General features: G+C 43.7%; 1 protein-coding gene across 3 annotated transcripts in view; it reads left to right on the top strand.

Moving 5' to 3' along the window:
• Window positions 1–5,877: 5,877 nt before the first annotated feature.
• Window positions 5,878–13,602, top strand: part of LOC143282678 (uncharacterized) — a 44,339-nt gene continuing 36,614 nt past the window's right edge. For 2 of the 3 annotated variants that reach the window (XM_076588351.1, XM_076588349.1), the window contains exon 1: window positions 5,878–6,034. The gene's annotated coding sequence lies outside the window, so the exon portion shown is untranslated. Of the gene's footprint in view, window positions 6,035–6,174; window positions 6,195–13,602 lie in introns of those variants that run through there. The other variant, XM_076588350.1, reaches the window with a different exon arrangement.

The following is a 13,602-nucleotide window of genomic DNA, read 5'->3' as shown; positions in this document are numbered from 1 at the left end:
TTCGTCACGGTGGTCAAGATGATATGTCATGAACCGGCTGAACTTTGTTTCTTCAGTTTCTTTTTCTTATTTCTTTTTTTCCAGATGTGACACTGAGTTGATGACATGTCATGAACTTTTTTTCTTTTTCTTTATCTCGGACGACAGTGTTGTGTTTAACGGCTGATTGTTTAAAAATAAATAAATAAACTTTTGAACTATAACTGTGCAATAATGTCAAATGTTCCTAATTCAACAAATTCTCAATCGTTTTCGTTATTTAGTCAACTCAGTTTCAACGCTGGGTTAGTCAGTCGACTGATCACGGTTTTCACTCAGTCGACTCAATTTTATGTCAAAATTACTATGCCACTGAGTTCGACTGATGACCGTGAGTTACACTGAAGCGCGCGGCAATGCCCGGCGGTAGACAATGACTGACGTAATTGAATTAGTTCATCAGTAGCTGACGACTGACGTCAGTGTTTGAGTCCGTGCTTTTTGTCACTGCAGTGACACTGCAGCGGCAACAGCCGAGAACGTGTATTACTGACTTGCTCAATTACGGTCTGCTTTTGGACCGTCCGCAAAAATTGTCATCAGTTCTCACGGCTGAAACTGACCATCCCTAGCCAGACGGCCATACTGGGGCTTTGAGGTTCGTGTACAGTCAGTCAATTTTGTTCCCAAAAGGGATACGCGACTTTGGCCTCAGGCCAATTGCTGCATCTGAGCTTCACGCCAACTTTGCAACGACACCCTAAAGACGGTTAGGTCAGGCTCCAGCCTGGAGGAACCATCCCAACGGAAACTGACTTCCTAGTCAGAGGTTAATACCTGTTCACACAACCCGGCGCACCCCAAAACGGCATTCAGCGTCTGATTGACGTAGACGCACGTGAGTGCGGCGTGAACGTTTGCACTAGCAACAAACACCGGCGTTCGGGGTCTCTGTCTGATCCCTCGATCCTCTTCTCTCTTTCCACCCCAGTGCGGGGTTTACCTCTTTGCACTTTCGCCTGGCCCACTCGGAAAGCGCGCGCGAACGCGCCGCCGGCGTACACATCATTACTGACACATGCTTGAGTCAGTTTACGTTCAAACACACACACACACACACACACACACTGGTCCGGGTACACACACACACACACACACACGTGCGTCCAACTGCCGGTGACTGGGACACTGGCACGTCAGGGTGCCAGTGCACACGTCCAGTGTGGCCCGCCTACACGGACCCACACTGTTTACAGGTAAGGAAACACTGGATTCGTTCAATGGAACCCACGACGAAATTAAAAGACACCCTCGCTCAGGGGCTACCTCCTCTCTCCTCCACACACACACACACACACACACACTGGCACAAACACCTCATGCATCCACTCAGTCTGCACTCCGCCCGAAACTTAGTTTAGTACGCGAGCATGCGCATACACATAAGTACACAAACGTGCACGGTTTACGCTAAACTGAGTTACACACACACACACACTAACTAACAAACTAACTAAACGAACTAACTAACAAATTTCACTGAGGTGAAATTGATTAACCCGGCATTTGAACCAGATTTAAATCGTTCCACTCAGTGAATGCTTTGAGGAAGTCGGTCTGTCATCAGAGGACCGGTCGGGCCCAAGAGTCTTTGCTGTCATTTCTTTTCTTTTGTCCCCTGTTAGAAACAACAAAGAATGCACTGAACCGGTGTGATGCCCCACAATGACCCCACCACCAAGTTGTCTCCATGGAGTCATTCCGTCTGGGGAAGGCCTGAAAAGATCCTGGTGGGAAGACTCAGTCCAACCCTTGCCATAAAATGACTCTATGCCCTTAAAACTTAAGTTTCAGTCTATTAATCGAAAAGCACAAATTTGTTTATTCAAAAAACAAAAATGTTGGGTCATTTCCCTTGATGACTCACGAGAGGTTACGCGAGTCGTTTGGCAGGAATAAATCATAACACGAACGGACTGTGATTGATGTGTGTTCATTGTAGGTTGAAATACCACATTGGCGACGAGAATTCCCAAAGGACTCACTCAGAGAAGAACCAAAATACATTTCTATTTGCTTTCTGTGTAATAGTTCTCACAAGACAGACAGTTCTTGGAGAAATACGTACTTGTTTGTTTCATGCTAGAAAGAGACGGTGACGCCATTTTGTATCAGTCAACAAACCTGCAAATTGTTTTTCCACTGTGACATTAGAAGTTGTTGTTGTGTTGTTGTTTGATGAGTTCAATCCTGCTGTTGAAAATTTTGAGTGTCATGTTGAACGCCTGACTATGTACTTTGAAGCAAACGACATTACTGATGATAAACAGAAGAGTGTATTCTTGTCAGTTACTGATGCCAAATATTATTCACTGCTTCGTTCACTGTGCTCACCAGACACACCAACAACAATGAATGACGTCCTCATTGCCATCCTCAGGCGCATGTGTCACCCAAGCCACTTATCATAGGTGAAAGGTTCAAATTTCACAACAGAAAGCAGAATGAGCTGGAAACTGTGAACGACTTTGCAGCAGACCTGAGACGATTAGCATTCACATGTGACTTTGGAGAGTTTTTGCAAGATGCACTGAAAGATAGATTTGTATGTGGCCTTTTTGACACCACAACTCGGAAGAAGCTGTTATCTGAAAAAGATCTCACCTTTCCGAAGGCAGTGGAAATCGCCCATGCCATGGACACAGCTGCAAGCCACTCTGTAGCTCATCACCAACAGTGCTCTGCTGAACTACCATCTGCACCTGCTGTGAACACAGTCCAAAGAAAAACATCAATCTGAAAAACACCTAGCAAAACCAGTAATGAGCAAACCCAAAATACCAAGTGTTACTGCTGTGGTAAGGCGCATTTCGCTGCAAGCTGTCCTGTCAAGAACTACACTGTAATCACTGCAAGAAAGTTGGACACTTAGCAGCTGTCTGTCGTTCAAGGAACAAAACTGGATTGTCCGCCCAGAAGTTCATTTCAGATCATGAGGAGATATAAGTGGTGATGTACACTGACAAGAGAGAAAATAAGCCATACACAGACACGATACAGGTCGTAGGAAAACCTGTGGTCTTTGAAATTGACACTGGAGCCTCAGTCACTCTCATCAATGATAGAGCTTTTGACGATACATGGGGAAGGGACATTTCATTGGCTAGATGTGACACAAAACTGAAAACATATACTGGACAACAGATTCCGGTGCATTGAAAAGCTGAAGTCCTAGTTTCACTTCAAGGCAAGTCTGCAATCTACTTCTTATTGTGGCCAGTGAAGGTGGTCCAAATCTACTGGGCAGAAACTGGATCTAGGAATTGAACATGGAAGCAGCAATTCTAGTGAACCAAGTAACCATGAAACCACCATCTGGGCTGTCAGAATGGGACCAATTTCCCAGCCTGTTCAAGGATGAATTGGGTTATGTTTTGTCATGTCCAGTCACACTTCACATTGAAGACAACTGCAAACCAAAATTCTACTGACAAAGCCAGAACGGTGCCTTATGCACTCAGGGCAAGGTTGAGGCTGAGATTCAGAGGACTGAAGAGCAAGGCATTATTGAACAAGTGAAACACTCAGCTTGGGCAGCACCAGTGGTCCCAGTTCTAAAACCTGATGGAACTGGGTCAAGTTAATTTTGGACAGCCCGCATCACATTCCAGTTCTCATTCCAAAAGCAGTTCATGATGGGTCAGTGTTGGCTGCTATCTTTTCGACTTCAACAATCATTCATAGGGGCCGCAATACCAGATCGACTTCTCGCGAACACAAGAGGAGTGTGTTTAGGATCAGCCCAAAATAACTCCACGGGGAGTCATTTCCGGGCAGTTAACTACAGCCCGGGTCTCCAAATAACTCCCTTCGAGTCTTTTAGGGACATGGGGTGGAGTCATTCTAGTTCTGCCACCTCCAGATTTATTCTGATTTTCCCGAAATATTCCAAGAAGATATTTCAGTAGTGAAAAGGGGTACAAAGGAGTTGATATGAGGCATACCCCTGAAAACGGTGTATGGCTACCAACATGGTGGGGTAAACTGAACGGTCACTGATACACGTAAAAGCCCACTCGCGTAAATACGAGTGAACGTGGGAGTTGCAGCCCACGAACAAAGAAGAACTTGAGAAGAAGAAAGAAGATATGAGGCATGAAGTGTAGCAAATATTGACCTGCCCTAAAATAACGCCAAGGGGAGTGTTTCTGGGCCAAATCCAGTTGAGTCCAAACCGCGCAGTGCTTTGAGTCATTCTGAGGCGCAACACCGACTGTATAATTATTTGTATGGAAAAAGTGCACGCATACGGAATGTTTTATTCCTCTGCACGTTTGACGAGTTATATACGCTGGTAATGTGCGGGGCGCAACCAATTTCGGGAAGGTAAATGGCGTACTGTACGAGGTGATTTGCCAACAGACAAATTGTACAGGCCATTTGTGACTGGGAGTCTTTGCCGTAGTTGTGCGATCATTAGAACAAATAATGGCGTGTTTGTGGCGGGATATCATTGGTGGAGAACACGCTGCCACAACCACTGAGATGATGAGCAAACGAGGAGAACTTGAAATTTGGATGCTTCCACCGGGTTGCGAGTAATTGATACCGGCGGACCAATTTTACCCCCGTCAGGCCCGTTTGCATTTCCAAGTACACCCTAGAGTGTATGAATCCCAAATACGTTTATTTCCACTGCTTTGGGAATTTACGTGGTGTCCTTCACCGCTGAGCTTATATGTGACACATCGTGGAATCAATTAAGTGTATTTATTATATTCAAGTTCAAACAGGTGTTTCCAACTGTTCAGCTGCTTACAACTGACTGGAGGCTTGTCCGAGGGCATTTCAAATGTCACGTTAGAAACAGCTCAGTATGTAATATTCAACAATTACAAAATCTCGTCTGGAAAAACTTGCTGAGTACTATTGACCATCAGTTAATCAGATCAGTCATTGAACTGATATAGGCCCACTGACGGAAAAACAAAAAGCATCCCTTTCCATTTGCCTAATGCTCTTACTCCCACTTAGTCCAGTGACAGAAATGTGTGTGTGTGTGTGTGTGTGTGTGTGTGTGTGTGTGTGTGTGTGTGTGTGTGTGTGTGTTTCGGTTTCCAGATGTTCAAGAATCCGTCATGATGGTCTCAGTGAATTAATGTGTAACCCAGTGCGTGCGGTCTCGGTACCTGAAATTAATCAGTGATTACGCACAGTCGCAAGGACCTGTCTCAGTATGGAATTCACGTTGCTGTCAATGACATAGAAAGCACACACAGGGCCTACTGTACTTTGTTGACACTGAGTACTGACTGATCAGTGCCAGTGAGTCTCAACTGGTGGCCGGGAAACAACTGACGTGCAGTTCCAGGGTATAATGCGTCTGTTCTAGCCCACGATAAAGACTGATATACAACTTGCGCAGGCTGACATCAGACAGCCGGTAAATATCACCACCTAGACATTTTTTAAAAATAAAACTTTTTTTTTTTAATTTAAGTTCTTTTTTTCTCTCTCCTTTTTTTCACGGGTTTTACCAGAGTGGAGTTGGAGATTTGAGAGAGGGGGTAGATCTGTTACAATTGGCCAGTGGTGCCATTATCAGTATCAGTCTGCCAAGATTTCTTTGTGTGTATATATATATTGTGTGTGCGTGTGTGTGTGTGTGTGTGTGTGTAGTCAACTTATATACTTTATACACAGGCATATACATAATTTGGATATTATATCTATATGTGTGTGTGTGTGTGTGTGTGTGTGTGTGAAAAAGCCGTGTGTACATCCTGTAATGAAAATGTTACGTCAGACAAAAAAAAGGGTCATTTTGACAGCTGACTACGGACTTGACCTTTGGCCTTGCAAGCGGCGCTCAGAGCGTGACGTCAGGCGCTCCACGCGCGCAGCTACAATTTTTGTAATCGGATTTCTCACTGCAACAGTCTTCAGCGTTACCATCAGTATCGACGGGAAGCATCGTCGATCCCATACGCCGTGGGAGAAAGAGATAATTTCAGCAGTGGCAAACACAGGGTTGTAGTGACTTGTATCCTCACAAGTAAGTGTGCAATATTTTCTTGAAGTGTTGCGATTGGGGTTCGTCTGTACTTGCAGGGAGTGTTCAATCATTGGAACAAGGGGAGTGTTGTGTTGACCTGTGCTTGTGCACTCTGTTGTGTGCAGGCCTGATAAATACCAGCTGATTTTGCCTGGCCCAGGTCAGGTCATGGTTTCGCATTTTCCCCCCTTCTACCTTCTGTTTGTTGTTCGTTCAAGAACAAGTTACGATTTGTGTGTGGAGAGTTCGCCGACGCATTGTATCAGTGAAATGAATCGGCACCGTGCCTCAGTTGTGTAGTATAACAGTTGGGTTAAGTAATATATTTTTTTTTATATACACATTTAAATGAAAACATAATGTGTCATGTTAGATATACAAATCATTATCTTCCCGGCTTCATACACACATTCACACACACACACACACACACACACACACACACACACACAACACCACCACACCACACACACACACACACACACACACACACACACACACAACACCAACAACAACACCAACAACACAACACAGCGCAGAACAACACAACACAACAGAACACACACAGAGGAAAATACCTCCCTTTTACTCTCACAACAGATCTTTACATAAAAAAAGATAGCCTTCAGAAAGTTTGGTTCAGTAAATGTCAAGAACACACTGAAAATGCCAGTCAAGGGGACCTGTTTATTCATAGATTTTTGCTGTGTTTTAACCGCTCTTCCATTATCATTTGAAAGAGCATACATGTGTGTGCACAAACACATACAAATACATGTTCAGACATATAAACACATTCATACACACAAAACCCCCTGAAAACAGAGTATGGCTGCCTGCATAACAGGGTAAAAACGGTCATACACGTAAAAGCCTACTCATATACATACAAGTGAACGTGGGAGTTGCAGCCCACAAAGAAGAAGAAGAATACACACAATAGTATACAAAATAACAAACACAACAACACACACACACACACTCTCTGTCTCTCTCTCATGTGTGCCACATAAGAGAGCACTTGCATATGCAAACTCTCTCTGCCTCTCTCATGCACACACACACACACACACACTCTCTCTCTCTCTCTCTCTCTCTCGCATGCAATTGATACACAGACAGACAGTCACACACACACACACACACACACACACACACACACACACACACACACTACACACACATGCCACATCATCAGTGGTTACTTGTATGCACCAACTCACACACACAAGCCAAGGGTGAGAGCAAGTCTCAAGGAGAACTGAATCTGTCGGAACTGGAGGAAAACAGTAATGAAAGCATAAAGGAAGAAAACAAAAGATGAGAGAGAGAGAGAGAGAAAAAAAAAAAGGTACACCCGCTGGCCAGATTATATTGGAAAATTCATATTTTGTGATAGGTAATTTGTACAGATTTATAAAATACGTTCACAATTTATTGATTTTAACAGCTGCCATAGAACTGTTATGGAGATGATAGCAAACTGGAAAATGATGAAAATTATAATGAAAGTTACATTGCAGTGCTTTGAAGTGTTGTGTCATTAATGATAACCCAAGTTTCTTTTATCATCAGTTCAACACTGATGTAGGATAAAACATTAACAAAACAACAAAAACGCTTTGATACCCTGTGGAGTGGAAGTCAATAAAATGGCAATGATGCATGACAGTTTATAATTCTCCAAGGGCAGTTTCACGTGGATTCTTTCATGAAAGAAAAGCTGGATGGTGAATGAAATTATGAAAACGGTTGTTGAGAGTGTAATGGCCAGTTAAAATTTATTAGTCTGCCTTCACCCATGATCCCTTCACCACCCCCACTCCCTTTGTGTCAGTTCCCAACACAGTAGGGTGAATTCTTTCCAGCAGTGACCAGGTAAGGTGAAGAAGACATGGTTTAGAAAAAAAAAAAGAAAAAGAAAAAAAAGAAAGATTGTAGCTTAAACAGGATTTCATGAATTAGCTTTGAAAAGCAACAACTCGTTGCTTTAACCTGTTGAGAGACACACACAAACCACCATGTTCACTTATCTGTGTGTATGTACGTGTACGTGTACGTGTGCGTGTGTGTGTGTGTGTGTGGAGGGGGGATGAGGGGGATGGGGGGTGGGTGGGGGTGGGGTCGGGGGGTATGTGTTGACCGTTTTCAGTCTGCTGTACAGGGCTTCAGATAGGGACTCATATATACCATAATTCTAGAGGGACTCATATATACCATAATTCTAGAGGGACTTCAGATAGGGACTCATATATGTCATGATTCTAGAGGGACTCATATATACCATAATTCTAGGGGTCGCAGTCTCAGGTCACTCCAGTGCTGCTCATTAAAATGAAGCTTTGAAGGCTTCATAGAAACAAAGGCAGGTGTACCTTCTTGTCATTTTTGTCAAGTTTTCTGTGCCCCCACCCCCCCCCACCCCCCCCCAGATGTGTCAAAGGGAAACAACTCTTTGTGGCAGATGATCCCAGCATTTGACTGAAGGTCCAGTGCAGGATTTTCACTGTTTTTTTTATGTTAATTTTAGGGGAAAAATTTTTTTAGACTCTCTCAAGGACCCGCACGATCAATACGCAATGTGCCCTGTCCATTTACAAAGAGTGAGGGATGCATGTTTATTCATGGTCAGAAGCCCAATTATGAAGGCAGCCACTGTCAGGAGCAGGTGTAGGAACACTATTGGCTGTGTCGGTCTGTCAACGTCACTGTATGTCATCTACCAGGCTGCAAGTCCACATTTATCTTATCAGAGATCAGTCTCAGATTTGGGACGCTGACATGTTCTGGTGTGTTTTAGAGCTTTGAAATTTGATTGAAATTTGGAATGGGTCTGTTGTTAAAATCAATGAATTACAGCTGATTGAATTTTTGTGAAGTAGTGGCCTGTCCAGGGTCCAAAGGAGAGAGAGAGAGAGAGAGAGAGACCATGGAGAGAGTGAGTGACACTGAGAGACAGTGAGGGAGAAAAAGAGAGTGAGGGAGAGAGAGAGGGAGGGAGAGACAGAGAGGGAGAGAGAGAGGGAGGGAGAGAGAGAGAGGGAGGAGGGAGAGATGGAAAGACAGCAAGGGAGGTTGAGAGAGAGAGCACATCACTTTTTTTTACAGATTAGTATGAATTTACAAACAGCACATGATCAACACTCGCATAGAGACACACATGAAAATGGTGGACACAGACAGGACAGAAAGATGGACAGACAGACAGACACACACACACACACACACACACACACACACACACACACACACACATGCAAACTTACCAGAAACGCACACACACACACACAAACACACACACACATGCACACACACACACATACACACATATTTATACATGCAGTGTGTGAGTGCAGGGCATGTGTGCATCTGTTTGTGATGGGAATAGTGCATGTCTTGCCCACCATGGGGTCAGTGCTTCAGCTTGTGATTGGGTCATCACTGTATTATGATAATAATCTGTCTGATAAAAATAGATTTTGAAAACTTTAAAGTGATCTGGCTTTATTTATTTTTTAATAGATTAATTCTTTTTATTGAAAACAGGTTGTCAAACTTAAACAGGTCACACAGAAAATCATGAAGATCTTGAGATTGCTGGAGAGTACACTTGTGAAGGAAAGAGATCTGGAGATTGCTGGAGAGTACACTGGTGAAGAATAGAGGAGATCTGGAGAGTACACTGGTGAAGGATAGAGATCTGGAGATTGTTGGAGAGTACACTGGTGAAGAATAGAGATCTGGAGATTGCTGGAGAGTACACTGGTGAAGAATAGAGATCTGGAGATTGCTGGAGAGTACACTGGTGAAGAATAGAGATCTGGAGATTGCTGGAGAGTACACTGGTGAAGGATAGAGATATGGAGATTACACTGGTGAAGGATAGAGATTTGGAGATTGTTGGAGATTACACTGGTGAAGAATAGAGATCTGGAGATTGTTGGAGAGTACACTGGTGAAGAATAGAGATCTGGAGATTGCTGGAGAGCACACTGGTGAAGGATAGAGATCTGGAGATTGTTGGAGAGTACACTGGTGAAGAATAGAGATCTGGAGATTGCTGGAGAGTACACTGGTGAAGAATAGAGATCTGGAGAGTACACTGGTGAAGGATAGAGATCTGGAGAGTACAGTGGTGAAGAACAGAGATCTGGAGATTGTTGGAGATTACACTGGTGAAAAATATAGATCTGGAGATTGTTGGAGAGTACACTGGTGAAGGATAGAGATCTGGAGATTGCTGGAGAGTACGCTGGTGAAGGATAGAGATCTGGAGAGTCCAGTGGTGAAGAACAGAGATCTGGAGATTGTTGGAGATTACACTGGTGAAAAATATAGATCTGGAGATTGTTGGAGAGTACACTGGTGAAGGATAGAGATCTGGAGATTGCTGGAGAGTACACTGGTGAAGAGTAGAGATCTGGAGATTGCTGGAGAGTACACTGGTGAAGGATAGAGATCTGGAGAGTGCACTTGTGAAGGATAGAGATCTTGATATTGCTGGAGAGTACACTGGTGAAGAATAGAGATCTGGAGATTGCTGGAGAGTACACTGGTGAAGAATAGAGATCTGGAGATTGCTGGAGAGTACACTGGTGAAGAATAGAGATCTGGAGATTGCTGGAGAGTACACTGGTGAAGGATAGAGATCTGGAGATTGTTGGAGAGTACACTGGTGAAGAATAGAGATCTGGAGATTGCTGGAGAGTACACTGGTGAAGGATAGAGATCTGGAGATTGCTGGAGAGTACACTGGTGAAGAATAGAGATCTGGAGATTACACTGGTGAAGGATAGAGATCTGGAGATTGCAGTGGTGAAGAATAGAGATCTGGAGATTGCTGGAGAGTACAGTGGTGAAGAACAGAGATCTGGAGATATCTGGAGATTACACTGGTGAAGGATAGAGATCTAGAGAGTACACTGGTGAAGAACAGAGATCTGGAGATTGTTGGACACTACACTGGTGAAGGATAGATTGATGGATGTGGAGGAGAGGTTGGGGCAGGGTGTGTGTGCAGGGTTCAAATTTTGCATGTGCCCGGGTGCAAATGCTACCTAATGTTGGCTCAGGCATGCAACTTTTCTGTCGAGAGTGCCCAGTTGGCACTCAAAAACTGATAGGCGAAAGAAAATTAATTAAAAGACACACCAAGAAAGCAAGCTGGAACATTGGTTGTTCTCAGGGGAGAGGTTGTGATGACCAGAAACCATGCCTTGTGGGCCCAGAGATCAAGAGAGTGACAGTGACTCTGACTGAATTCATGGTACATCAGCTGTGTGATTTGAGCATGGTTGCAGCATGTACATAAGTAAATCTGAAGTTGGTCTTCTTCTTCTGCGTTCGTGGGCTGCAACTCCCATGTTCACTTGTATGCACACGAGTGGGCTTTTACATGTATGACCGTTTTTACCCCGCCATGTAGGCAGCCATACTCTGCTTTCAGGGGTGTGCATGCTGGGTATGTTCTTGTTTCCATAACCCACCGAACGCTAACATGGATTACAGGATCTTTAACGTGCGTATTTGATCTTCTGCTTGCATATACACAGGAAGGGGGTCTGCACATGTGTTGACCTGGGAGATCGGAAAAATCTCCACCCTTTACCCACCAGGCGCCGTCACCGTGATTCGAACCCAGGACCCTCAGATTGAAAGTCCAATGCTTTAACCACTCGGCTCTTGCGCCCGTTGCATAATCTGAAGTTGATATTTAAATTCTAGTCATGAATGTATGCATCGAGTGTGTGTACAATGTTTATGGATGCCACAATGAGAAAATAAACGACCATATGCAGAGAAATATTTTAATCCTTGTTATCATCAGGCCCATGGGGTTCAGGTGTGTGGACATTTTGAAGGTTGTTTTCCAAGCATCAGCATACTTGCAATTTATAACTCAGTCAAAGATTTTATTTCATTTTATTTCATTTCAAAACAACAATTGAGCACTCAAATGTTTTGTCCAGAGTGCCTGACTGGCACTAAAAAAAGGAAAAAAGAAAAAAAGGTTAAATTCGAACCCTGGTTTGTGTGTTTGGAGGGTTAGAATGATTATTGCAAGAACTGGATTTATAGGGCAGAGTGCAGTGTGAGAGTGGATTTTTCCCCCACTGTTCAATTTGTATTTATTCATTTCTGTTTTTCTCTCCCCAGTTATTGATATCAAAATAAGAAGCTTTTGTGTGAAAGAGAGGGAGGGACAGGATTTGAGAGGGGGGTGAAAGTGGGGGTTGGGAGGAGAAAGAGAGAGTATTAAAGAGATGCTGTAACCCCAGGTCAAAAGACAGGTAAAGGTAGTTAATTATGCAGGTGAGAAGAAAGAGCTCAACTTACTGTAGTCAAGCCATACTGCCATAGTGTGTTGGGTAACTTAAGAGCAGGCTCAAATCTGCTGTAAAAATGGACAGCCACTCACCTTTCTGAACAGTGGATAGTTATAAATGTTTTGTCAGCATGGATTTGTGTGAAATCCAGTATTGATATGTGACCTACCTGTGGGGAGAAACAGCTGAACATTGTATATTTTACAAATTTATGACTTGTTATGAAAACCTTCTGTTTCGTGGATGTGTGCCCTGTTATATTAATCTGTCAACTGCACATCTGTTCGGATTGCCTTGTGCCGTCAGAACTGGTATAAACTGTGTCATTATTACCATAATTAGTATTGCCCTCCCTGTTAAATGGATGCTGTGTTGTTTGAGACAGTATCCTTTGTAATATATATATATATATATATATATATATATATATTGACCTTAATTTCATAACTGTTTTCTTTATAGCTAATATATTAAGTTGGTGTCATTTGAAATTAACCAGGTTGTTGTCTCCAGAAGACTGAAAAAAGAAGAAAGCATATATGTGTGTGTGTGTGTGTGTGTGTAGTTGTCTGTTGTGCTCTGTGCCGGACAATTTTCTGCTAATGACATTTTATTCACTCTCAAACTGTGTCACCCGAACCATGTCAGTGTTTGTGGTGTGGTCTGTGGTGTACACAAGAAGATACAGAATAGAAACATGAATCTTTGCCGCCTTGGTGACAGCAGCAGTATAGCAGCCTGGTAATTGTGTATAATGTCTGCTCTGGTTCATTGATGGTGTGGTAATTGGGGCGATCCAACTGATTGAGGGGTGTAGGCAGGGTCCATGTGTGCGTGTGTGTGTGTGCGTGTGTGTGTACCTAGCTTGTGTTTTCCTTGCCAAGGGATTACAGGGCCAGCGCTGTGGGGGAAATAGTTAGCTGGCGGACCAATATTTGTCTTGGTGTGAATCATCAGGGGGTTACCCCCCCTCACCCTCCCACTCCCCCACAACCTCCTCACTCTCCTGGCTATGCCCCTCCACCCCCCTACCCCCACCCCTCCACCCCCCCAGCCTCCACTCCGGGACATGATACAGCTCACATGTTTGTGTGTCCCTGTAACTTTTCTTTCCATCTGTTCCCCCCCACAACCCCTCTTTTTTTTTTTTTTTTTTTTAAGTGGCATTGGTCTCTCTCTCTCTCTGTCTCTCTCTCTGTCTCTCTGTCTCTGTCTCTCTGTCTCTGTCTCTGTCTCTCTCTC

This window comes from Babylonia areolata, chromosome 6 (assembly GCF_041734735.1).
Source record: "Babylonia areolata isolate BAREFJ2019XMU chromosome 6, ASM4173473v1, whole genome shotgun sequence".
Lineage (NCBI taxonomy): Eukaryota > Metazoa > Mollusca > Gastropoda > Neogastropoda > Buccinidae > Babylonia > Babylonia areolata.
This window is presented reverse-complemented; position numbering and strand designations above follow the sequence as displayed.